Genomic DNA, 27,952 nt, shown 5'->3' on the forward strand with positions numbered 1-27,952 from the left:
AAACAAATGTAAATCACACATGGACAATTGAAGCATTTATTAATGTACACCACAAAGGCATTCAGCACCAGATATCAATAAGAGACAATAAGAAATCTAGAATGAGACTTACACATTTAGCCTGACCCTACAGACAGTATCTGCCATGCTGGACATGTAGATATGGCACTTGGTTTCATGGTTTAGTGGTGGACTCGGTGGTACTGGGGTTGGGCTCAATGATCTCAGAAGTTTCTTCCAAGCTAAATCAATCTATGATTCTATTTTTCTATGGGTGGTTGCAATGAGCACCAGTCTTTGGTGCAGGAGTGCAAAGCCTCAGTGGGAGGGATCCTCATGAGATCATAGCCAATGGCTTAGGACAGGAGATCCCTGGGAGAAAGGATCCCACTGAATCTGTATTTTCTATTAAACTGGGTAAGATATAGAAAGTCAAGAAGAAGCTTCCTTAGCCAGGGACCAGGTTTGGTGGGACTCCTTTTGGGGGATGCAGCTGCTGGTTGCAGATCCATCAGTGCAGGCTCAGCCTCTGGCCCTGTATTGTCACCAGTTTTCCTGGTACATGGACAAATGTATTTGTCTTTATCAGGGCTGCTGGAAACCTGTACAAATTTAAATGTATTTTAGATTTATGAGATGAAAAAAAAGGAGGGTGATGTGAATGGAGCACATTTGCACAGTAGCTCAACTTGAGAAGAAGTGTGTAAATCTGTACTCTTTTCATCCAGCTCTGTTCTCTTCTCCAAGAAAAATCCCCAGTGAAATACTATTCATAAAAAGAGTCACTTTCAAACATGGGAAATGACAGTGCTTTTAAAGCAACATCTACATGCCCCAAATCCAGGGAAACCTTAAAGACACAGCATGAATCTGTGCTCAAGCACTGATGTCATGATACTTTCAGACATGGAATAAAACTGTATGTGATGGAAAAAGCTACTTTGCCAAGCTCTGTGTGCCAAACAGACCCCGACTGTATCCTGGGTATGAAACCAAACACTTCTCTTGCACAGTAAAAAAGAACATAGATCTGCAAGAACTGAAACAAACACCCACAGGTGCTACTGGAAGTAGGGGAGCTGAGTTTAAGTGAGGTGTTACCACCTCACAGCCAGGGCACCTCAGGGCCCTCAACACTGTCAGGTCCCTCACCAACACAGGGGAGCTTGTGTCTGTTTACAGGATATTTGCCCACTTCTCCTACCTTTAAATTGTGTGTTTCACCATTTCTGTTGACAAGTTTCATCAAATGATGATTTAGGATATTAGAAAGGTTTTAGAAAGAAACATCCCTGTTTGCCCCAATAGCAGAAAATCCCTGTTCAGAACTGAACCCCATCACTTTGTCTTATTGGTCCCTGATGTTGCCAATACTTGCAAAATTTCTGTAAGATGTTCTCTCACTGTAACAAAGAGCTCTTATCACGACCCTTTCTTACTTAGTATTTCTGCCCAACAAAGTCTTTATCCTATAGAAAGATAGTTAAAATAGGCTCCTCTTACTCTCTGCAAACCTTTGTATCACCTCCCAAAGACTCTTCCATTTACCTGGGCTCCTTGGCCTGGCTCCTCTTCCTGTTCTCCACCTTCTGTGAAGCAGCCTTTCCCCTCTTTCTCCCACCTTGGCAAATACACTTGCATATACCACTGGGGGGAAAAATAAAGAAAATTAAGAAGAAAAATCCAGGAAAATTCAAACAGGCACAAGAACACCACTTTCCAGATTTTCATATGTGTTGGTACTAGAACTGCAAAGGTTCTCTTTTCCCTTCCCTCTACCCTCAGCCTTTCTCCTCTGAGCACCCCTCTATTCTGCTGTTTGCATCGTGCCTCTCCCATTTCCATTCTCATTTCCATCTTTTTCTTTGACTTGCTGTTACCCAGGAGCTTCCACCCATCTCTCCATGGTAGCTCACAGGCTGATCACACACACAGGGAAAGGTTTGGCTGTGCCCAGCCCTTGTCTCTTCTTCCCTGGGCTGGAGGTAGAGCAGGTGCTGTACTCAAAAGGTGTCCACCATGCCATGACCTGGGTTTCAACCTCCCTCTCCTGGGGTATTTATTGATTTTAGCACCCCAAAACTGGGGCATCAGAGGAGAAAGGGACATAACCTCAGCTCAAATATTTGATTTTTTCTTCTTTCCTCGCTCTTCTGTTCCTGTCTCTCCATACACACCTCAAATGGGTCTGGCAGCCACGAATTGCTGCAGCCACTTTGCTGCATGCCTACTCCTTCACCAGATGCTGATGCTGAGGGCCACAAACACACCCAATTCGGTGCTGAAACAAGGGAGAAATGGTGAAAGACAGACCCAGCTTTGCCATCACACACCCCAGCTTGTGGGGATAAGCACCTTTTAGTGTGAGCGCTGCGTCTGTATTATTCTGCCATTTCATAACTCAATCCTGCCAGCCTCTGAACTATTTTTATTGCTCTCCTCTGAATAATTTTCAATCTGTCACTATCTTTCAGGTAATATGGTGCCCATAATTAAATACTGCAGGCGCTACCGCGCCAGAGCCATATGCAGACGGACTATTACCTCCTTGTGCTGTGATGTCTTCAGCCCCAAATCAAATTGGCCTTTTTTTGCTGCCATATCTCAAGGCAAACTCATGTCTAATTTACTCCACACTATCATCTCTAGATCTCTCACAGCATTACGGCTTCTCGGGTTTTTATCGCTGATTGAATAGCTGGGGTTTCGATTATTTTTCCACAAAAGTCGTAACTCCTATTTTCTGTGTTGAATCTCATTTTATTCTCCACTCATTTTCCCTGCCTTTTCAGATTCCTTTACATTATTTTTGCTTTCATATTTGGGATTTTCCAATCCACCCAGGTTAGTTCAGTTTGCATATTACATCCACAAAACACTCATCCCTTCTTTTAGATCAGTGAAAGAGTTGGTAAGCAAGCTCCCCATTCAGAGAATCTTTTCAGCATGTGCTTGTAACCTTTAGGAGCAAACATGCTCAGGTATGGGATGAAGCACCTGCTGGAACACATGAGTTTGGTAATGGGGACAGCACCATCCATACATGATGTGCAGCAGGATGCTGCAGAGGGACACGGGGTGACATGGGGCAAAGGATGCAGCCATGGGTGGAGCAAACCCATCACAGGCTGCCAGATGCATCCACACATCCTCACGTGTGTGGTCAGGGCCTGCATTAGGGTTCTGCCCTGTTGAGGTGCCAGCAGAGGCTGCCCCAGATCAGCTCGTGGCCCTTCCCCTCCTCTGTCTGCTGAGAGACGTTCAAAGCCACGTCAATCTGAATTAATGTTGGGAGTGAGACGCTGGGTGACAGCAGCGACTGTTTTATTAAAATCCAAGGACCCAACTGAGCACTCCTGAACTGTGCTCACATGAATAATCCCACATATTTTGAGCATCAGACCTGAATTCACAAATTTTCTATTTCTATAAAAAGGAACTCAGTGTTTGGTGGTCAAAATTTGCTTTATGTAAGTCTATTCTGTTTCTTTTCTCTGTTAACCTCTAAGTTCCCAATCCCATCAAAGTCAATGGAAAGATGTACTTTGAATCCCAGCATCTGCAGATCTGGCTGCAAGAATTTATACACCTGGAGAAAAATATCTGGAATATCAACAGTGAAATAAAATAATTCCCAACATCCAAAATACATTATTTAGGTAATCTGATCTAAAGTAAAAAAGCATTTATTTCTGAAAAACTCCACTCAGAAAGGATGCTGATTATTTGGAAACAAAGCCTCATTATTTGGTGATATTGACCACATAGGGAGGTGCTCCAGACTAGCTATTTCTTAGTCTCTTTTTTAAAATTTTTTTACAGGGATGCAGGGTGGTGGGTGGTGACAGAGTGGCTTATTTTGGCCAAATTCCCTACACAGACAAGCTCAAACTGATGTTTGTTTTATAATGTCTTTTCCTTTACTTGAATCAGTACAGTAGATCTATTATCTTTTCTAGAAAAACAGGACCATCTTTCTTCTGGCATCATAATATTTTCTCATCATTTTCCTATGGCTCTTCAGCTTTTCATTAAGAAAAGCAAATAAAATGGCAGCGCTTTAGGAAATTTGTTAAATCCTTTAGTGGTGAAGAAATACAGGTTAGGCAGTTTATATATATGACCACATTTTGTAGAACCAGACTGAATTGCCTTTTTCATTCTGCTTGTCCTAAAGAAATTCCATTGCAGATCCTGTAGATATTTGGGTAAACAGGCTGTTGCAGGATTGCTTCAGAAAAGCCAGTTTTAAGTAATAATTAAGAATATTTGGGGGGAAAAAAAGTGGTGATGTGATGCTGGAGAAGGCTGGCTGATGGGAAGCTGGTTCCTGATGGGGAGGCTTCTACCCCCTGGCTCAGGGAAGACAAACACAGACTCTGACCTCTCCATCCACCCAGATGAACCCACCTGGCCTCGGGTTGGAGGAGCAAATGCTCACAGTGAACAACTTGGCATCAACATGCACCTCACAAATAATTTTCATAAAACATCATGCAAGGCTATCTAATAACTGGCATCTCAGAAAGCTGTAACACCCTGCCAGACAGTCCATGACCAAAAAGCAGGAGAAAATTGAGCAGGTAATTTGCTATATGTTTTCCCACTGTTTTTACCTTTGCGTGCTGATTTATTTTACTAAGTTTTCAGACCTTCCTGCAAAAATTGTGTCAATTAATTTTATTCTTGTTAAGAATATTTTTTTTCAAAAGTTCATCTGTCCAGCAATTTCTTTGATACACCCTTAATTTAATCCCCTTCTAATTAATAAATCGGCTTGCTGTTTCTCTAGAATGCCTTTTTGGTTTGATATACATTTTAACACTTTTAAAGTTCTTTGGTTAGCTTTAAATTCTTCCCTCCCTTATCCTTATTATTTCCCCTATAATCCCTAACTGAATTTGAGTATGTTGTTTGATTCCTTCTTCTGCCCCCTCTTGCTTTCTAATTTTGACTACAGCTTTTTTCTTTTTTTTTCCCCCTTTTTTTAATTAAAAAAAATTAAAGCCTCAGATCTTTGCACAGTCCCTTATGAAGCCACATTGGCCGCTACTTGCTCTCTCTGCTCTTCATTTTGAGAGGAGCAGGAGTCTCTTGCATCTTAATTATGGTTTCTTGCAGGAGTCCCCCTGCTTCTCCTCGTGCTGGTGGCTGTACAGTATTCCTCCTCCTCCTCCTCTTTTCCCTCCTCCTCCTCCTCTTTCTCCTCTGCAGACTTTTGTTAAATACAATATGCACCGTGCATGCCAGCCTTTTAGATCTACCAGATTTCTCCCTCATTGCTATATAAAAATACCTGCCTAAAGATTTACACCCAGGCAGGGTTTTTCCTGTTCTTTGCCTTCTCTCTGGAATTGAATCCACTTCCAGAAGGACCAGAGGATGCTGCTCCTTTTGTCAGCTTCTGCATCCATTTTTTAAAAATGTTTTCCAGCAGTTGCAGCTTCAAGATCACAACTGGTCCATGGTCAATGTTTTGGCACATTTCATACATTTCACCTGAATGCAGCTGAAATGAGGGCCAGATTCTGTGCAGGGGTAAATCTCTGCAGCCTTTTACTCCCTCAGACCTGCTTTCTGCAAGAAGCAGATGTGGCTCAAAGTTCCTCAAGACACTTGGGAGAAATTTCAAAGCCCTTCTAATTTTCCTGATAATATTGACACTCCTGGGTGCTGGTTTCCTGGTAGCTTAATTTTTTTTATTCTATATATATAAACCTGCCAATGTTGATAGCTTGAGTTTCTGGAATCAACTCTCAGTCCTCATGAAGCTATTTTAATTAGAATGGGAGGGCTCTGTTAACTAAAAGTGGAAGAAATATTGATATGAGGATGCTCTGAAATGTGCTCAGCCTAGCGAGCATCTTGTAACTCTTTGTGAATGCTGAACCATAAGAGATTTCAGAGTTAGGAGTGGGTGACATTTTTCTCTCCTTTCTTTTTCTCTCCTTTTTTTTTCTCCTCTCTTTTTTCCTCGTGTTTTTCCTTCCTTTCATTTCCTCCCCCCACTATTTTCCCCCCCCGTCATCTACTATTGCCAACCAAAGTCTTTTGTCCTCACATCTGTAAAACACCACATTCCCAGACACCCTTTTCACTGCACACACAGAAACTCAGAAGGTTTTCAGTATCTTCTGCCACGCCTGAGCCCACATTTGGTGCCTTACAGTCCTGTCCTGTTTGTTTACATCCACTTGGGTTCAGTTCCTCGCTGCTTCGCCTTCCCCTGCAGGGACGCTTTGCCTCTGCCTCTACAGAAAAATTTTGGCCAATTGGGTTGGGTTTTTTGCCATCTTCTGTCGGGGCTGGGCTTTGTTTCCCACAGTGAGTGTTGTTGTGCAGGCTGCCCCAGTATTGATTCCCAATCCTTCTGGACTCTTATTTTATTTCATTCAATGTTGGCACCATATGGCAGCTATGGCAACTGAATATATTCAGTTTCTGACTCCAGACTTGTCTGTTAAAGGGCTTCATGTTCTGGTCTGGAGTGAAAATAAGTAATTCCTATAGCACATAGTGGTAGAGAAGTTCAGATAACACTTCGCTGCCTTTAGAGTTCTTCTTTTCTGATACGACAAACCAAAACCAAAAAAAAATAGATATATTTTACAGGGTTTCAAATAGGATAAAGATATATGCTATTCAAAGAATAACAGGTCAGTTTGAATTAATAACACAGTTAATAGCATATATAAAATCACAACATGTGTAGGGCCCGTGAGCAGCATATTTGTGGTTATTTTTGTTTCACTGTATTGCAGAGAAAGCTGTAACCCGCTGCTTCTCAGGAAGCCAGCTGCTAATAAAGAAACCAGCTAATAAAGGGCAGAAATAAATGTCTGAGGGAAATATTTAAAAGCATGCCAGTGACTTAGGGACATGTGTCAGTTGGGACACATCATTTATTTAGGCATTTCCAGAAATTGCAAGTGGAGCACGCACTCGCTCACATGAGTAGTTTTACTTGTGCACTGCCTTTGAATTCAAGTTAAGGTTACTCATGTGCATAACTCTCCTCAGGACTGGGCCCTACGGCTGTTTCTTCCTCCAGAAAAGATACTGAGGGAACTAATTTTTCTGATGATTAATCTCAAATGCTGCACCTGCAGTGCCTGCTTTCCCTTGAATGAGAAGAGATTGATTTATCTGGCTATCTTTCTGTCTGTCTCATTATCCATCTCCCGTAGCATCGCAGTACCTCGGAAAATGATGATGAACTTATCTTCCCAACAGCCATACGGGGCAGGACGGAATTATCTCCACTTGCCAGATGGGGAGATCAAGGTAGGAATCAGCAAAGTGACATGCCTGAGGCCATGTGAGAAGTTAGTGTCAGAGCCAGGCAGTGCAAAGATCTTTCTGGACTCCCAGACCCATGCCATAATTCCAGCGCCATCCAACTGGTTTTTAGATCCCAGCAAAGAATTTACAAATCCTGCTGCTTGAACCCAGCTCCACTTCATGGCAGAGCAAAGCTCACTGTGGTCCAGCACTGCTGATATCTTGCACTGCTACTTGAGCAGAGAGCTGCAAAACACACATGCCCTGGCAAGGGAGCTGCAGGGGGGTAGAAGAAAGGAACAGCTTTTCCTCTGCTTTAAGAATACACAAAATATCACTATCCAGGTTAGGATAAAAAGTAGACGTCTCTTGTGATTCCTGCAGGAATCCTTTGGGTGGGTGAATGTGTGAGGGGCCAGCTGGCTGCTCCCACCACTGGGATCATGGCAATGGCAATCCAGTCCTGGCCTTGGTGTGGGGAGAGAGAGCCCTTGTGCCACTTCCCTTGACACGAAGTTTTTGCATGAATATTTCAATGTTTGAGGGTGTGATTCTTTGCCAGTACTGAGGGCTTTTCATGCAGACATACAATTCCATCCATCTTCCAAGGTAAACCAACAGAGAGAAGCTCCAGAGTGAGGGACACCTACCCAAACATGTGGTACACCTGGGGCAACCTGTGCTTTTTGTCTCACTCCAAATCACAGCTCGAATACAGGCTTCCCTTAGGTGTGACTCAGTCCCTGACCATTTCTGGTGTTTCCAATCCTCTTCTGTGAGTCCCAGCCAGCTGGAGTGCAGATCTGACCTGCTCCTGACAGGACCTGACTTCATGGTGATGCCACCAGGAGCGTGTGATGAGAGAAGTCATCTGACAAACTCTCATGGTCAGAGGAGGGGACATTTTTGCAGATGTTGGCAAAGGCAGACACCAGCCAGAGCACTGGCCCAGAGCAGGGACAAGGCTGCAGAGATTTACCCCTGCACAGAATCTGGCCCTTAATTCAGCTGTATTCAGGTGAAATGTAAGAAATGTGCCAAAACATTGACCATGGACCAGTTGTGATCTTGAAGCTGCAACTGCAGGAAAACATTTTTAAAAAATGGATGCAGAAGCTGACAAAAGGAGCAGCATTCTCTGGTTCTTCTGGAAGTGGATTCAATTCCAGAAAGAAGGCAAAGGAGAGGAAAAACCTTGCCTGGATGTAAATCTTTAGGCAGGTATTTTTATATAGCAATGAGGGAGAAATCTGGTGGATCTAAAAGGCTGGTATGTATGGTGCATACTGTATTTAACAAAAGTCTGCAGAGGAGAAGGAGGAGGAGGGAAAAGAGGAGGAGGAAACTGAAGTTTCAGTCTTGCCAAGATGAACTCCTGCAGCTAAAAGGACAATGGCATTCAATGACATTCCAAAAACACCAGTTTTAACTAACTTTTATCCTGTCCCAGTGCCCAGTAGCATCTTCTACCCCCAGCACCAGGACACTGTGGTGCCCACCAGCTGGTGGTGGTGCCCGTGAGGTTGCTGAGGACATCAGAGCCCACAACAAAGGCAGCCTCATTCTCCTGCCCCAGCCCCAGGGGATATCTCTGCTGAAGGCACTAACTTTTCCGGGCATGTCAGCTCCACTACTTTCAGCAGTGCTACAAGCATGGAGGACCTCACCTTTCTTTTTTCTGAATGTGTGTCTTAATGTGCAGTCGATGGGGATGGTTATCCTGTGGGGGCCTGGGGTGAGCGGGGCCTGACGGGCCCTGGCAGCCAGCAATGGCTCTTTGCACGCCGCTTTGTAGTGTGCACCCAAGTATTACAGGGCTGGGCCCACTACAAATAAATAATTAAGTGCATTTCCCGGGGCAAGAAAATGAAGACTTGGAGCTGTGGCAAGAATGAATAAGTACGAGACCTCTGGAGCTGCAGTGCACACACGGAGTGTGTGACTGACAGGGGGTTTCTTGCAGCCATCACATCAAAGACTCCAGGAAATGAGGAGAGGAGAGAGAGGAGAGGAGAGGAGAGGAGAGGAGAGGAGAGGAGAGGAGAGGAGAGGAGAGGAGAGGAGAGGAGAGGAGAGGAGAGGAGAGGAGAGGAGAGGAGAGGAGAGGAGAGGAGAGGAGAGGAGAGGAGAGGAGAGGAGAGGAGAGGAGAGGAGAGGAGAGGAGAGGAGAGGAGAGGAGAGGAGAGGAGAGGAGAGGAGAGGAGAGGAGAGGAGAGGAGAGGAGAGGAGAGGAGAGGAGAGGAGAGGAGAGGAGAGGAGAGGAGAGGAGAGGAGAGGAGAGGAGAGGAGAGGAGAGGAGAGGAGAGGAGAGGAGAGGAGAGGAGAGGAGAGGAGAGGAGAGGAGAGGAGAGGAGAGGAGAGGAGAGGAGAGGAGAGGAGAGGCCCCTCCAGAGTGGGGGACCCAGCAGGCCAGGTGGGGGCTGTAAAGCAACCCATGGTACTTGGAAAATTGGGAAAATTTTACAGGAAAATGTGCTGTTCTTCAGGTGGCACCATCAGTTCTAGCATGGCAGTCTTTGAGTGAAGAGGAGGGTGAAAGCCTTCCCAGCCTCAAAGGTGGAGGATGGGCTGCATGTGACAAAAAAGATGGACCCCAAGGGAGAAGTGAATTGTCACCTATGTCCCCACAAAGCTCCTGGCTCCCTCCAGAGCTGGCTCTCCTCTCATCTCCCACCTGCTCTTCCTGTCAGGACTCAGGGCTTCCTTATCTCCTCAGAAATATTGGTACAAGCCTTGAGAAAGAAGGAGCTCTAATCCCCAGTGCTAAAGATCCTCCCATTGTGGAGGGTGCAGTTCTGGGGATGCCTGGACCTGCCCCTTGAGGCTCTTGGGAGGTGTGCTGGGAAAATGTGTCACCGTAAAACCATCCTTTTCTGGACCATACTTGGGATGCCTCCTAAATGAATTTCCAACATATAAAACAGCGTGGGGATGGTTAGGCATGGACAGCAAGAAGTTTTTACACAGACGTCTGTGCTCAGCTTTCTCCCACAGAGGGAAGGGGCCAAAAGTAGGCTTCCCAAAAATTCAACCATATCTTTCAGGCTTTTTTGGGGGCAGCTGGAGTCTCTCTAGATGTCTCACCATTTTGGAGCATGTCACCTTTGGGGCAAGGTCTGAACGTTGAAGCTTGTTGAGACAGCACAAAACACTGCCAAGGCATCACTCAGGTCTGCACATTCACCACCAGCTCCATCACAGGCTGTTGTGAAACAGACCCCTGGTACACCTCTTTGAGTTTGCATTTTGGCCATACCTTTTCCAATAAACTGAGTTTTTCCTCTTCTCTCCCTCTAAGTTGGTTTAAACTTAGCTTTTATTTCATTTCATTCAGGGATATTGGTTTCTGTTTGATTTTGTAAATAACTTTTCTCACCTTTGAGGGTGAGAAAACCTTTGTTCTCAGTTTTGAACAACTTTACTAGTTTATTCAGTTGTTTTTATTAAAGTTTCATCTAAAAGGTAATTCTTAAAAAACCCACCATTAACAAGCTTGGAGCCATGATATCCTGCAGCAGTGATTTGTGTTTTCCTTCACAAAACTAGTTTTTTTTTTTCAGATCTTTCCCCTCTGTAGGAAGAAGAAGATGGAAAACACAACAAAAAGAAAAAATATAATCTGTGTATTCTAGGTATAATTCATTCATGACCCAAGATGTGACCCTGAACAAAAGCTAGAGATGCTACCTGGTGATGAAAAGACTATTCCTAGATCTGGAAACTTGCAGACAAACAGGAAGATGTTCCTGTTGATATGGACAATGTCCACGCAGTGAAAAAATTCTGCTGATATGTTCTTAGCTTGTGCAAGAAAACCTCAAAATATTACATGAGTTTTCCTTGATATGTTAATGAATTTTTAAATGGAGATCTCAGCTCTTTATGTGTTTCTATACAACCCAGCTTTTCCAATAATCACTCATTCTTAAAAAGTCTAAGACAGCTTCTATATTCTGTCTGAAGTATCTTAGAACTGTTTTCAGGTAGTAGAGAACAATGAAAAAGTCTTTTGAAATAGAAAAGCTTAGATTTTTTGAGATGTGTTTTAAATGAACTCTCTGTGTCCCACTGAAGTTCATTCATTTCTGCTATGCAGATTTATGGAAGCAAAAGGAGTAACACTCTTGTGGAAGAAACAGTTGTAGTCAGAAATATTATCTGGACAATTAGTCAATGAGAAAAACTCTGTCCTGTAATCACATCAAGATGTTGGGCTCATTTCTCCTTTGGGAACATCAAGAGTAAGTTCAGTCAAATCCCTGCAATTTTCCTGGTATTAAATAAGTCTCATCAAGAAGAGAATGAAGCACTTAACACTTTTAGGCAAGTGCTATGTCACAATGCATGCCTGAACTCCTCCCAGTGTCTGTGTAACTGGAAGAGAGTACACACTACCTGAAGGGTGTTCTGATACCTTCTGGAGATGTTCTCATAAACATTATCCAAACAGGAGCTCCCACACAAACCTGTGGCTTATACACAGTCTAAAACCTGAAAGCATTGCTGTAAATGGCAAGTCATGGAGGGGATTTGAGGAGAATCTCAGAACACCCCTGGTGGCTCCAGCCCACATTCTGTATGCAAAGCTCTGGCTATATCTAAGATGCCACAACTTCAGCTACTTCTTTTCTTCCTTGAGTCACCCTGTAAATAATGACCAGAAGGACAGGTCATACAATCACTCCTTCCTTACAGCTTGTGGCAACTGGAAGTGTCTGGACAACAACCCAGCTTGGATGTGGCTCTGAACAACCAGGTCCAGAGGAATGTGTCCCTGCCCATGGCAGAGAGCAGGAACTGGATGATCTTTAAGATCTCCTCTAACCCAATCCATTCTATAATTCTGTGATAATTCTCCCTGTGTGTTTCACGTGCTTAGAAGTCATCTTTCCTAATTCCTCACACAATCAAGACAAGGGCTTGATCTCCACAGGGCAGGTGCAGCATTTTCCATGCCGACACCAACTTCCTGCTGAGACCCCTGGTAAGGAAGTGGAACCACCTGTCTTCCTGAATGCGGCCATGAAAAATCAGCTACCAGTGAAAGTAAACTAATATTTTATTAAAAACTGTTGTCACATAGAACTAAAACCCAAAGCTGTGAAGTATAAAAGAGGCTTTCAAGCAATCTTGCCTTGAACTGTGGCAGCTTAAGTCTTGTTGCCATTGCTGAAGCACATTAAGAAATTGTTTGAAGGGCTCAAAGGTTAAGAATCTGTGCTTTCATCTGCACAGAAAGGTGAAAAATCAGATAGCTGACCTCAGCTATTTGTGTTTTGTCTTTTTATCATCATCTTCAAATGAATCAAGGAGCTGCTCATTCAGTTTCATGAGGGCAGGGCTTTCCTAGACATATCCGGGGGTGTTTAGAGGCTTTTCAGGAGAGATGGAAGACCCTTCCCAAAGAGAAACAGCCAGAGGTTGGGATAATCTTTGTTATTTCCATCACTGTATTATTTCAGGAGCTCCCTGAAATTAGACAGCCCATGACATTAAGTTTTGTACCAATATATAATAAGAAACATGAGCTCCATCCTTACTATTTGGAGAAGGAAAATAGGTGGAATCAAATGAGCGGATTGGACAGGAGGATGGAGGAACATCTCCCATGATAATGTCTTTGCAAAGTCGGTCAGAGGAGAGTGACTGCTCGTGCCTACACTGCATCCCATCTGGTGTCCACTAAGGAGAGAGAAGCTCTCTCTTATTCCATATGTGGGTGCTCCAAGGCTCTCCTACAGTAGTTTTTAAACTCTCCATAATGCAGAATTAACAAGGGTGCCAAAATCCCCACTGAGAAGAAGTAGTCCTAACCTAAAAAGAATCTTCTTATAATGGAGAGAAGATAACTATTCTTTTCTAGGTATCTCACTTTCTTATTCCTTAGAGGTTCTGTGTGGGAAAGGGCTGCAGGCAGATAGACAGACATTCATCCCTCTTTTGAATCTGGGACACAGCAGGCAGGAGGCTTTCCTGAGAACTTAAGGATTGACTGTACAGGGGGAGAATAAACATAGTGAAAATGTGAGGGTCACACATTTTGGGAAGATGAAGCCGTACAAAACCAGGAAATTCTCTGTGCACTATGCTATGCTATCACACCAGAAAGCCTCACAACCACAACCTGCCCTAGCTCATGTCTTTCCAAACATTCTCACTGCCCTCAAGTGTCCCCAACACAAGTTGGCTCAGCCCAGAATGACCTTGGCTGTCATCCTTCCATGTGCTGCCTTGAAGTGTCCTGGCTGTGCTCAGCACCACCCTAGTTTCAAGTTTGAAAGATAGCTGCTCCCCCTGATAAGGTCCTCTGGCATGTTCAGGCTACCCTGAGGAGGAACACAAAGGCCATATGAAACATGACTCAGCCTCAGAAAACACCAAGCATCTTGAAATTCCTTTTATGATCTTGTAAAGTTAAGTCATGTAAAGTTAAGTCTTTGAAAGTCAAAGCAAAATTACCCTGAGAAAACCAACCTCACATATTCCCACAATCCCCGGGATTTAGGCATCATTATCACCAGGTGACCACAAATCCCTCTGCTTACAAGTGGGTATGACATGGCCAGGAAGGCTCTGGGAAACACAGAGTCAAAGCCCATTCCAGGTAGGTGAGTGCTACAGTACCAGGTGAGGGTTGGAGTTTAATTATGCATGGGAAGCTCCTTTAGGAAAGGCAGCACCACAGGAGGGAGGGAGGGAGGAAGGGAGGAAGGAAGGGAGGAAGGAAGGAAAATATCTGAAACCATAAAACCTCCCAAACTTAGATCAGTTTTATATTCTGAAATTCACTGGGAATGGGGGAATTTGGAGGGAAGGATATCAATACACATGAAGTATATTGACAAGCAAAGCCACACAGGAGCACTGGAGGCACACCTCCAACTCCTTCCTGCCTTTAGCCATGATGGCCCAAGGCACCCAGAGGCCCATCAAAGTGCTGGGGTGCTCTCTTTGCATCCATCAATCATCAATTTGATGATGGATTTAGGATTAGGAATTACACTTATTCTTCTTCTGGAAGAGTCAGGAGTATCTAGCTGGATGAAATGGGCCATATTTTGCAATTCATTTTGTCTGCTGCAATGGGCAGAGCAGTGGGCTGGGTGTACAACCACACGGTCCTGCTTCTGGCCAACACAGCTGAACACAGCTCATAAAACCCCTATCTCAGGTAAATGCAGTGAAAATGTGACTATTTAGTCAGCATGATATAGGTTACATTGGAAAGATGTTGAGACAAGGCTCCATCTCCTTTGGTATCAGTAAACAGGCTTTTAATCAATGTTTTTTTTGTCCTCAAATAATACTTTCTAGTAATTTACCATCCCTGTGGAGGCCAGAAGAGATGGCCATGTGGTTAAGACCTGGTTGTGGCAAGGCAAAGGTTTTAATGCCTGCCCATTCTCAACCTGAGATAACGAAGGAGCAGCGATCCTGCATCGGCTGGTGTGTGATGAGCAATGGGTGAATTAACTCTGCTGCTTGTGCAAGGCTGAGCACAATCCTGACCAGGGCTGAGAGCCACCCCTCCAACACAGCTCCTAATGGACAACACTCATAACAAAACTCCAACACAAAACAGATCAGCTCAAGTGGGCAAGATGAGATGTGTGACACATTTTGCACAGTGCTCAGCCTTCACCTTCCCGCTCTGCACGAGCACCAGTGTCATGCTGAAAATGACATCCCAACCCTCAGTCCCAGCAAATGGCTGGTGCTGATCTTGTATTTGGTGTTTGGCCCTGAAAACCCTGGCAGCCAGGCACTGCTCCTGTGCTTTTGTAAGGCTGGTGCTGGCTGGAGCTTGGCCCTGGCCTCAGGAATTTGCAGAATTGATCAATATGTGCAGCCAGATAAATACAACCCTGCCAAGCACCAAGGCTTTCTGAGCTCTCACCTTTTGCTCATGTCACATTTAATATGACAAGGAAGATTTTTTTTTCTTTTTTTTCCCCTACCATTTAAGAATCACTGCCATATTGAAATCTTTTTCTTTCTTCCTTCATTAATGTCTGTGTCACCTCAAGGGTTGTTGTAATTCCTTATTGGCTGCTCTTCTAGAATTTGCTTTAAGAAAACTTCAGCTAGTTTTCAATGTGGCTGCGAGGTTAACTAGAAATAGAAAATGTCACGAACATGCTGGATATATATCCCTTCTGCTTCCCTGCCACTAAGCCAGCTTTTCATAAAGTTTGAAACCGATATTAATATTTAACTTTTAACTCACAAGATCTTTCATGGTCTCAGCTCTGCTTAATTAGCTGACATTTAGCTCCCTCTATTCCACGGCATACACCTAGGAGTCCTTGGGTACTGGTTTATTAACATTCCCCAAAGTAGATTGGAGCAGGCGGTTACCAGAACCTTTATCAATTGCTCCCGAAGGCGATGGAATTTATTGCTGAATGCCATTAAACCAGCCAGGTCTGTAAATATGGTTAAAGGCACGAAGACATTCTTGTTTTCCAAAGCTTCTCGCTCAGTTTAAATGAGCTTTGTGAATTGGTCTCTCCTTTTCTCCCACTCTTTCTCACGCAGCCTGGTTGAGGAGCTCCTGAAGAAAGCCTCTGCATTAACCTGTGTTGCATTAAGCACAGTTCTGCTGTTAATCAAGGCTCGTGCAGCGATCGACACTGCTGCAGCGCTGCTCCGGCACAGGCACGGCGGTGGGGAACATGCCGAGTGTAGCAACTCCACTTTGCTGTTGTTTCCTAACCTTTCACACTCCTCCCTCACTAAAGGCTTTCCTTGTTCTCATCCAGTCTCAGAAATCCCTGTGCTCAGTAGACAATAGAAGGTGTAAGTGCTGGGTTTGCATCCACTCTGTGCCCCCAGTAGCATCCCAAGAGCTTTTCTCTCCTCATGCCCTTCCCCACCTCTGGCTGGTCTCCCATTGGCACCTCCATCCCACCAGTGGCAGAGGTGTTCCTGCCCTGTGGGGAATTCCAAGAGACTTGCTCCAGAAGTGACTGTATCCAACCCAGCACTAAAAGCAAGGACAATTTTCAGAGACTAACACAATTTAAGATCACTCACAACTCCATAACCAAAATGCTAATTACCTACTTAAGCCCCAGAACAAAGTATGCTGCACTTGGATGTGTACACCATAATTACAAGGTATTCCTCACTGCTCCTGCTGTAAGACCCACTAATAGTATTTCATTTAACACAAATCTGGCTCCCCTTATTTCTGGTAAACTTCATATGTATTAGGGACACCATATGAGTTAATATTTTGCTCATAAAATTCTAACATGCTTGTTCTTTATGTCAGTGAAACAATGACAAGCAAGATGCATTTTCTAAAAGCTGTATTTTGATGAAGCTATCACAAATGTTAGACCACAAAGACAAATATGAATAAAAAACCATGACTAGTTAGTGGATAACCTTGTTTTAGGGCTTATCTTAATAAATATAGCATCCATCTTGACCATTTAGGGTCTTGCTTAATCCATTTTTTTCCTCAGTAAAATGAACTTAGTGATTTCCACTCATTCAACATAAGTCACATTTGAAATAAAATCTGTGCTCTTTCCCTGGTATATTTGGCATGAAAATGAAATTAATGTTAAAAAAAAATATATTAACAGTCCTCGTGAACTGGGGAACCCAAGTCTCCCCAGGTCAAATGTGACAACTCTATCCCAAGTCAACAGACTAAAGCTACTTGCTCTGGGCAAAGATCTGGTCCTTCTTCCTTAGAAATGACCTTTACACTTCTGTTGCACTGACAAAAGCCAAGATCACACCTTTGGATACATCTCTGACCTCATCAGAGTAGGGTGAGATAAATAAGGGAGAAAAGACAAGGTCTGAAGTCAGGATGCATTTCCTTGCTTTTCCATATAGGTTTTAAGGTGCTCATTTCTTGGAGGGAACCAAGGGGACCAGCTGAGGACAGCTACATAAATATCTGGATAGATGGGACTCCAAGCAGTTCATGTCATGTCATATCATATATATCATATCATTTTACCTAATCTGCTAATTCACAGATGATAAAAAGCGTGAATCTCTTTTTTTTTTTTTTTTTTTTTTAGCTGAGCACTTCTTACTGAACCCAAGATGAGTTTGGCTTCACGAAGATCCTCACAAATTTTATGTTTGCATCTCAGTCAGTACCTGCTTCAATAAAGTGATAGTGAAACAATCTGAGTATTTATCCCAGAAATAAATACCTCAGGGCTGGGGAGAGTATGTATCAGATGTGGTCCACTACAGCACTACCCCAGCTGCACCAGGTTACATCACGATAAGACTGGAATGATACTGGGGTGAATTTGCCCCATATCTTAACACAGATGCAAAAAAGCAAGACACCAAAATTCTGTGGCAGTTCTACAGAGTGAAATTCAAAGACAGATTGCAAAAGTGTCAATGTGCAAATCATAGTTTAAAGAAAGGCTTTCCTTTTGAGGGAGGGATGTCTCACTGCTACCATCTCGGAGCATTTTCTCAGCACACTCCACACCAGCCACAGTGGCTGAATGCCTGCACTGAGCCCAGCACTGGAGGACTTGATGCTCAGCAAAAAAACCAAGCCAGGTTACTCAATAACTCTTTTATAGCACGACTCTGATCAATTTTGAGAGCATATCAAAGTGCAAGACAGCACTTAAATTTTTAAAGAGACATTCTAACATATCTGCCCAAAATAATTTAGCATTTGCTGTTACAGAAAACACAAAAGTTTCCTCTATTATAAAACACAAAGGAAAAAAATCCCCAAAAGTTACTCCCTGTTGCCACCTTATTTAATTTATTTTGATCTTTTTATAGTGGTCAGCCACTTTCACTATGCTGTTCTCCTAGATAATCAATTTTCTTAGTTACTTTTATGGGTTTTTCATGTTGAATGATAAAAAGAGAATACTGGAGAAAGGTACAATATTTTTAAATTTTGAGGGGGAAATATATAATTAGAATAAGGTGAGAATTAGCTAGACTCCAAAATAGCTGCACAGAATCTCCAGTAGCTGTCTTCCCTTTATATGACATGGTAGCATGTTTTTTTAAACATATTTTGTGTAAAGTATCAGCAGATTTAACAGAATGGAAACAGGAGAGGAATCCAAACCTTTCCCATTTGTTTGATATATTCATGTCTTAGTTTTGTGCACAATAAGAAACATTTTCCTGCTTTCAGACTTTAAACAGAGCCAGCTGATTGTGAGTTTTGTGTGCGAGGTGAGCTCAGTATCCACACTAAAGGACCCACCTCAGCCTAAACTGGCTGTTCAGAAGCAGGACGAAATAGAAAGAGAGTTCAAATATTTGAAAGTTTCTTTAAAAATTGCTGTTTACATGCACATCAAAGAAAATGTTTGATTGGATTAAGTGTGAAAAAAGTCTACCTTAAATACTGAAGGCATTATTTCCATTTTATAGAGTATAGCTGTTCCATGATACTCAAATTATAACTTTCATAAAGCATTCTGCAAAACTGGTCTGTCAGTAGGATATGGCAGAGAATGTTCCACCCGAAGCAAAAACTTCATTTTTTAAAAAAACATTAAATCAGAAAACAAATCTTTGTGTTACAGATTTAGGGGACAAGACATTAAACTGCTCTAAATCAGCATTGCTCTAATTGTTTCTGTGAAGTTCCAGCAGTTTACATGTGTTGATTGTGTTATTGTTGAAATATTTAACTTTAGAAATATTGTAAAAATCTCTAAATAAACTTTAAAATTATGTGACACTTATTAAGAGATTTTCAATCAGAGAGGGGTTTTGTTTTTCATTATACAATTAATAATTTTTTATTCTTGGTTGTTAATTCAATCTATAATAGAGGTGACCTATGTATGTTTGGAACTTTTTCTTTGTTATAAAGCTTACTTTTACCATAAATATTCTACTGCTTTGGATGAACTAGTCTTGTTGCCTTAAAACCATGGCTAAGTAGTTAACTTCCTTTTAAACAGTGTTTTTATAGAGTATTGGAGCCTGAAGCAGATATTCTCCTACTTTATCTTCTGGACACACAGCAATAACCTGAACCGAGTCTCATCTCTGAGTGAGATTTATGACCAAATGTTTTATCCTGATTAATAAATATTTTGAACATAAAAAACCACCCCAACGATGAAAGGCATAACCACTGTCAGGAATATTTTGATGGTTTTTTGCCATTTCTTCAGCAAGAAAGCTTTAATTAAAAAAAGTCATTACACTAGTGGTGCTCATGTTTGGTGAACGTTTATGTCAGGATCAGTAGGACTTTGATATGGAAATTTTAAAGGACAGGCTTGTTTTAAGGACTGCACACTCTCTACTAAGTTATTTCACTTTTAAAAGGACAAATAATTTCAAAAGTTTGCTATCATCATCTCATTAACAGGGATAGAAACTTTGCAGCTCTTAGCTATGAACTCTAAACTCTTTCTGGTCTGGAAATACAGATGAAAAAAGTAATCTGTTAAATGCATGAAAAAAATAATAGGCTTTTTGGAGTTCTCTGAGTTATCTTTTTCTGCTGCAGCAGGAGCTTCGCTTTTTACAGACCTCAACTCTGTGACAATCAGATGCTGATTTTATGAAAATCAGCACAAGCTAAATGGAAACCTTGGGATAAATAAAAACCTAAACATAGAAATAAGGTTGAAAAAACAGTTGCCCATTAAACTTCACATTCTCATCAAAAGTGGATGTTATTATCTGCACATTTCACATCAAAACACCAGAAACAGAAAAACAGTTAAAATACTACTAATAATAACAATAATAATAACCCCCCTGTGGGATGTGGGCACATTCAAAGATTAAAAGTAGAAACAAGCAGAGGTATTACAATAGCAAAAATTGACTAGGCAAGGAAAAAACTGGAGTTCTGATCTTACTTCAGTCTGCAATGAGGAGCTGATCTCTTCTGCAACCTTTGTGAGCAGCAGCCTCTACCCAGGCACCTAAGGTAGGAAAAGTTCCATGGGGTTTACTGATGTCCTGAAGACTAATGCTGTGCTGAAAGTACCTATTTCTTTAACCAAATATTTTTCAAATAAAAAACACAGGTATTCTTCTCAAAGCACTTTCACCAGTGAATGTGTGAAGGTGAAAATTAAAGCGTGTTAAACAACTTTGGGCAATAAATCAGGAATGAGGGACAGCATGAGGCATAACCATGACACAAAGACAGTGAGTCAGATTCTTTGGGATATTTTCTATTGAATTACATAAAGAAGGATTGTTTAAAAAAAAGAGTAAAGCAATCTATTTATTCTCAATTCCTGTCCTCAAATGTGCTAAATAATTCAATGTCTGACTTCCCTTACTGGACAGGGACAAGACTCATGCATCCCCATGTGAGAGGGCATCTTGGCAAAGCCTTGAAAACTGGCTCATTTGGATTGAAAAATTATCCCACCATGTCGGGCTCTCTAATGATTATCACATCACATAAACACACTTTATGGAGTTCTTTTAAACAATTGCTGGAAAACCACCTAGGAAGCACCCAAGCTCTCGTGGTGAACCTGTCGCTGCCCAGGTGGGTTTCACATCTGGCTTTGGGCTTTTGCTGGTGCTCCTGTGAGTGGCTTTGGCCACGGATCAGCCTTGGAGAACAGACCCTAGCATACTGAACAATATGACTCTAATAAATACAGAAAATATACTGTTTTTCTCTTCAGAGGGGCCCACGTTAGTCTTCAAATTCATTTCCCCTGTCTTCCCAGTATAAGCTCATTGCTACAGCTAAAATCTGATAGTATTTTTAGATCAAACTTCATATTTTAAAACAAGGAGTGTTACAGCCCAGTTCTTTAATAAACCCCACCGATATGGATCCTCCAGTCCCTTGTAGCATTTGGAGAAATGCACGCTCACAGATCCTATTTCAAGGCAGGGACGCAAAGGCTAATCTCTCACTCTCCTGTTCTTTTTCCTAGTTGCACAGGGAGAAAAATGTGAGAAAACATGTCATTCCAGAGTGCTGTGGCAGCATTAAACTACAGCTTCTCACCCCATATATTGCCTTTTTAAACCACAGTCTTGCCGAGAGTGTTAAGGTGAGCGGTAAATGACTTAATGGCAGCTTAATATTCTGCACATACGCATAACAGACATTTTAGTTGCTTTTAATTGATGTAGCTGCTAGCTTTGTTAAACTCTCCAGGAGAGTAGTTCTCACTGGGAATGAGCCTCCTAGAAAGTATCAGTTTGCAAAAACACAATAGTTTGAGCGATAATTGTGCAGAAAAAGGCTTCTGGATTTCTTTGCAGTTGAATAAGAGCGTTTTGTTTCACTTTTGTATAACTCAACATCGGGTGCCTAAATTATAGTCAAACTTTCCAAACAGCTACATAAAGAAACACATGGGGTAAGTCACATTTAAGATAAAATGGGGACTCTAAAATTTTAACTAAACAGAACATTTTTATGGCTGTGAGCACATAAAAAGAAAATTATGTAGGAAAAGTCCTGCTGTTACTTAAACAGTAGCTTTCAGCACTCATAAAATACATGGTGTTAATTTATTTTCCACTTATAAATCAGCTGGCTCTGCTCTGTACATTAGCACAAGCTTTAACTGGTTTCTGGCTCCTTAGTGGCCTTCACATAATTCCATTTAACCCTGAATGAAATGCTGCTGGCATGGCACTGAGCCTCAACCATCACAACTAAAAATATATATAACCCCAGTAAGAGCACACAGAAAATGATTGCAATCAGCAAAGAAAATTAGAGGGCAATTAAAAAAAAGAAAAATCTGTGTTATTCCATTGGGCCGACTGGCAACCGCATCTTCTGTTTGGAGGTGGGGGGGCATAAAAAAAAAAGATAATCTCCTCGAAAATTAACTTTTAGGGTTTTTTTAAGCTTGTAAAAATAGTAGAGGATCTGAAGGTGCGTCTCAGCAGGTTTTGCCTGCCTGTCTAGCACTGAGACTTTTTGTGTGATCAAAGAATACATGACAGCGAACGGATCTATGCTTGTAAATATCAAACGGTTTGATCACACTAAAAGACTTTATTGAAGTTTCCCACTTTTTAATCAAACAAGAACCATCCACCTCCAGTAGCCATAAAAAAAAAAAAGAAAAAGTCTGCTATGATATTAGAATTAAAGAAAAGTACTAAACGGGACTTGTAGAGAAGGGGTTTGCTTACCATAATGTGGGACTCCCATTAATGTCATGTTTGTAGGCTGGCAGAAAACTGCAACCCTTATTATTTTACCACGGAACAGTAGAAGAAGGATTTGATTACATCAATATTAAGTTTGCAATGACCCACAAGAAATAAGCCATGTTCATGTACACAGCCTTTTAAAAGAAAATTAAAAGCATAATAATGAAATTAATATATTGCTGACTTGGTTTGCTGCTTTTTTTTCTCTCCTGCTTTATGGTGAAATCCACAGTATCAAAATCTACAACTGGCCTGTGGAGAGGTTTTCTGTACTATTTCTGTCACCTAATATGACAATTTGCACCACCCCCCAACAAAAAAAAAAAGTTAGAAATGCCATTCTGAATGAACACACGGAGCTCTGAATAAAAGGAGCCAATAATTTACAGTAGGATGATAAAAGTGTAATATTGCTTTAATAATACGTATTAATGAAAATTGCCATTGTAAGATAGATAAGACCTAATAATATAAGTGTCATTGTATTTTGTGAGTTGGAGGCTTTAGTAAGTTATATGTTGGTGCTGTGTGGCTGGCGTGAAGCCTGACACAATTTCTAAGACTCGCCATTTCCAGTGCCACCAGTGCCTGAACTTATTTTCCCTGGAAAAGCCCAAGCAGGCACTTCCCTGCTCGGTCAGGTACTACTGTGCTCCTCTGCCATCTCCTGCCTGCTGCAGAGTTAATGAAAACATGTTTTCATTATTTTAAATGCAATTTAATACATTTATTTTCATCCCATTTTAAACATTGGGCGAACTAGATTTTAAAGAAGTCCCTGTGGCTTTTTTTAGTCTTTACTCTTTAATGTACTGACATTTTTAAAATGGGCAATGGGGTGATATGGGGAATGGCAGATTAATTTCTTGCCCTTATTTTATATCAGTGTAGCTCAGCATCGCTCTGTAGTGTTCCTGCTGCTTTTGCAAGCATCCTATATTTGCAACGATAAGGACTTGCACTCCTTATTAAATGGAAGCTTGTTTATCTGTGCTAATTGCCAGGAAGAAAAATAAACTATTTTCCCCTCTATGGACCACTATTTATAGTCAGGAAGAGCAGCCCTGCACATATGCAGGGGGATATTTGTGTGAAGGAGGTTAACGTGTAGCAATCTTGTCTGCCAGGAGGGAGGAAATTATTTTCCTGATGTAAGAAGGCTGGGTGAGAACACAGTGCGGGTTTAAAACCCAAAATGTGTTTCAAGGATGGGGGAGAAAGCTTTTGAGCATATCCATAAAAAAAAACAAAAACAAAAACAAAAACAAAAACGAGATTTTTAACAGCATGGACTTTGTTACTTTCACGTCAATATTTTGCCTGTGCCTTTGGAAAATATTTTTATGGTGTTCCTGAAGATGCACAAAACTACAATTTGCTCTCAAAAAGGTTTAGAGGCTGCTATAAGAGGACTCAAGAAGGAAAGGGGATTTATCCCAGTCTCCTCTTCTCTGAAAAAAGCACTCTGGAAAGGGAAGATTTTTCCACCCTATCCCACAAACTCTTCTGGGTTTTGTTTCTGAAACACCCAGAAAGTTTTTCTGTGCAAAACCCACTCCAGAAATCCTGCCGTCCATTTTGGAGGAAGTATGTTGTTTTCAAAATAATTTGCTACTCACTGTGTCTGTTCTGGCACGACCAAGAGTAACTCCATGATGGCAGAGACAACAAATAGGAAATATTTGTAATAAATGAAATTTCTTCCAGAAAGTTTATTTTTTGGAGTTTATTTGTCCAAGAAGATTATAGAGAGAACTTTGTGTCTTTGCAGATGGAGTTCTCTGTGATCCAGTCTATGTGTTTTCAATAAGTATCACAAATACCCTGGTGTTTAAAAGTATACAAACTTATTTCTATGAACTTTTTTTCCACCCTCTAGTACTTTACATGGGCCTTGATTCTTACTTCCTAAATAATGCTTACAGCCTTTAAATCTCAAACCCACAAACCAATATTTACAAGCATTGATTTGGAGATTGATATTTTCATGCATATTCTAACACTGAAGGCAGCATGCTAAGGAGAGATAAACCAACTTCATTTGTAATCTTATAATACTTAGTGCCTCAAGTTATGTGCTTTTTACATTTAGAAATGAAAATAAAGCTAAAAAATGTCCCAAAACACTGACAATGAGGGAAAGAAACAGACAAATGGAGGATGATTTTAAATAAGCTATAATTCATTTTTGAAAGCACTGTCTTACTTCTTCAGGACTGAAAAGAGGCCTTACTTATGTGGAATTACATATTTTACACAAAAAGAAAACATGAAATGATTTGAAAATACGTTTTCCCCAGGGGGTGATGGTGGTGGGCTGGCTAGCCCTTCTACGGACAGCTCCTGTCTGATGGCAATGAAGAGTTCACCTAAAAATGAAGCACATTTCTAAACCTGCCCTCTCATGGCTCCCATTTCAGCTTAGTGGCTGCAATTAGCAATTAAACGGGAGAAACAAATGCCTGCATTTTGTTGCAAAAGGGTTAGTTTCATTTCTGACCTGGAAATGACAGCGCAGACACACAAGGAGCAAAAAGTCATGTAACACCAGGAGGAAAACACACCACGTTAGCTGGGATGCTCAAATCATGCTGCATTAATATGCACAAAAGAATTAAAAGAATTAAAAGCATTCAAGAAAAGGGGATGTTTGTTTGTTTTGGTTCTATTTTGTTTTTTTTTTAAGCCATGCAGTGTCATTGCTTATTCAACAGCAGCCCACTTCTCCTGCAAAGCATTACGCTGGGTTTGAAAAAAACACCCAACCCCACACGGCTGTAGAGAGAGCACATGTTACATCAGACACAGTACCTGATTTTTCACTGCACAGCTTGTCAGCTAGATAGTCTGCCTCTTGGGCGATAAGTGAGAATATTTCATCTTCATACTCCTCTACGATACTTTCCCACTGTAAGGATAAAAAAAAAAAAAAAAAAAGGGAGGATACTCAGGCTGTGCCATTTTTTTTCTTTTCTTTTTTTTTTCTTTCATTTTTTTTTTTTTTTTAGCTAGACACAAGCAGAGCGGCTGCGAAGAGCCCTCGGCTCGCTGCGCTCTCCCTGCCCTGCTCAGTGTGGGGATGAATGGGGGCTGCCTGAGAATTCATGCTACCAAATATTACTTAAACTTCATGCCCGGCCTCGCTGTTGTTTCAAAATCACATTCATGAATTGGGGGTGGAGGGGGACACCCCTCCAAAAGGCATTTCACTTGGTTAGGGACACCACCTTCCCCCTCTCCTCAACTCCCCCCCCGCCCCTTTCAACACAGATTCATGGAGGAGGCACTCGAAATTTAAATAAAACGAGCCCATTTTGTAGTCTGATATTAGTGGTGACGATGTGCCATAAATGCAGCTCGCTGGCCTTGCAGATGCAGCTCTGATTTCAGGGCAGATGGAGCTAAGAGCTGCTGAGCTCCCCCCACCTCCAGCATTTAGGGAGCTGCTGCCAATTCACCTCCGTGCCCCCAAAAGTGTCTCTACCCCCCTGGGATGGGTGGGTGAGTGCAGGTCCAAGGGGGAGCACCACCCAGCCTGGCATTTGGCACCCTGTAGGAAGTCGGGGTACATGTTAAGAGGGAATTCTTGTCTCCAAAATACAGCCTTCAACCCATAAACAAGGGGGAGCCGTCTAACGTGGGCAGAGTAAATCCACAGTGGAAGAAAATCTGCCTGCTGCAAGTCGTACACTCACACACACAAACACACACACACTCAAGTAAAGGCCCTTTGCTGTGCTTGACTGAAAAAAAAATCAAAGCAATACCTGCCAGGACACGCAATCACCGCGAGCTGGCAGTGACAGAGGCAGAGCTGTGCCTGTGCTCCTCACCCTCTCACTCGCCTGCTTCTTTCAATTGCTCAGAAGGCCATGGCCAGCACAACCCTCTGGCTTTTCAGTGTTGTTTTTTTGGTTTGTTTTTGTTCACTTTCCACAACAGTTAACAAAAAAAAAAAAAAAAAAAAAAAAAAAAGGCCCCAAAAGCATTCAAGAAAAATATATCAAATATAATTTTGAAGAAGCCAGGCAGAGCACTTTGGTTGCAGAATTAGCTGAGAAAAACCCATCTCTATATCACAAGGCCTCAGGAAAAAAAAACAGATGACATCCCTCCCCTCCTTCCCTAATTTGTCTATAAATATTTGAAACTCCAGTTAGCAATCTGGATTTTAGCCACTCGTACAATTCCCTTATTTCCTGCACATAAATCTGCAGAGATTTTTTTTTTTCTGGAAAATGCTAATTTATAGTTAATCACTTAGGAAAAAAACCACAAGTAAAACGTAGTTTAGAACTGCTGAAGTTTAGGAAATTTGTAACGTATAAAGCATCTGGTCTAATCCATGGGTTACTTCTGCCTTTTGTAAATGCTTTATTCATATTTATGAAGCCCTAAATAGATTCAAATATGTTTCTAAATAACATTATAAAGCATCTGACAAAATGCAGTGTTATCACAAAATACTCAGCTAGTTTCTGTGAGGAACCTGTATAGACCATGTTAAAATACAGCAAGAATATTAAAACAAGGCACAATCTGCATGAATTTCCTAGTGATGAGAAAGAGTGGGCACACTGACACAGCTGTGGCTGGAAAGTAAAAGGTTACTTGTTTGTTCTGTTGGCCTGCCCCAAATTTCAAAGGTTGGTAAGCATCAGATTAAATACTGATTTTTTTTTTTTCTATAGACTTCATTGAATTTTCTCCCCTGGCCTAGGAGTAAATCCATCCCTTCTCCTTTTCTGTCCCAACAACTCCCTTAAGCTGCTCTCTGACTTTGCTGAAGAAACCTCATGGAGGAAAAAACTGATTTTTTTTTTGCTTATTACATCACCAAAACCCCACACTTCCTACAGATAATGCCTAGTTAGATGGCAGAAAGAGCAAACAGAGCATCCCTCTCGCTATGCAGAACCGTCGACGCGTTACATTAGACCCATAATTCAAAACGTCAGCTCCAGGTAAGCCCTGGAGAACCTGCGTGGGCCCTTCAGCTCCCACCCCCGTGCCCCCCACGCCCCTCGCCCTCCTCCAAAGCCAGCCTCCCACTCGGAAACCTCCCGGCAGCCCGAAGACACGGCGGCGAAGGGAGACGGCCGGTGGCGGACGTTCGGGCCATGAAAGGCCTTGGCGCTCCAGCCACTTGTTTCTCTGGTTGAAGCGGAGTTTGCCAAAGTCCTGGGCTCTCAGTTGTTGCTCTGTCTTTTAGCCGCTGCTCGCCAGCTCAGATGCAGCTGTTTAATACCTCCCAGGGGTTTTGTGCAGAAAATAATAGCTTACAAAACCTAGCTTCTCCCAGGTTCTACTATTTCAGCTTTATTTCCGAACAGCTGGTCCGTGTCTTTGTCCATCCCCTTCCCTCCCGGCCGCGGCGAGAATTCGGCAGGAAACCTCTGGCCGCTACCTATGCCCTGAGAGCCACCACCGCTGGTGGTGGGGGTCAAAGAGCAACCCTCGCCCTTGGAAACGGGGACAAAAAACCCCCCAAACTTCGCTCCCCGTCTAGACAGGTCAAGGTGCAAGATGCTCC

General features: G+C 42.1%; 1 non-coding gene across 1 annotated transcript; it reads right to left on the bottom strand.

Annotated features, from left to right (window-relative positions):
• Positions 1-22: 22 nt before the first annotated feature.
• On the bottom strand, positions 23-27,952 carry LOC110468549 (uncharacterized). The gene is made up of 4 exons (XR_014950498.1): positions 27,480-27,952; positions 25,231-25,327; positions 1,549-1,647; positions 23-602 (listed from the first exon to the last, which is right to left on the bottom strand). It is a non-coding gene; the product is annotated as an uncharacterized LOC110468549 (transcript).

Source organism: Lonchura striata, chromosome 2, assembly GCF_050655825.1.
Source record: "Lonchura striata isolate lonStrDom1 chromosome 2, ASM5065582v1, whole genome shotgun sequence".
NCBI classification, from domain to species: Eukaryota; Metazoa; Chordata; class Aves; order Passeriformes; family Estrildidae; genus Lonchura; species Lonchura striata.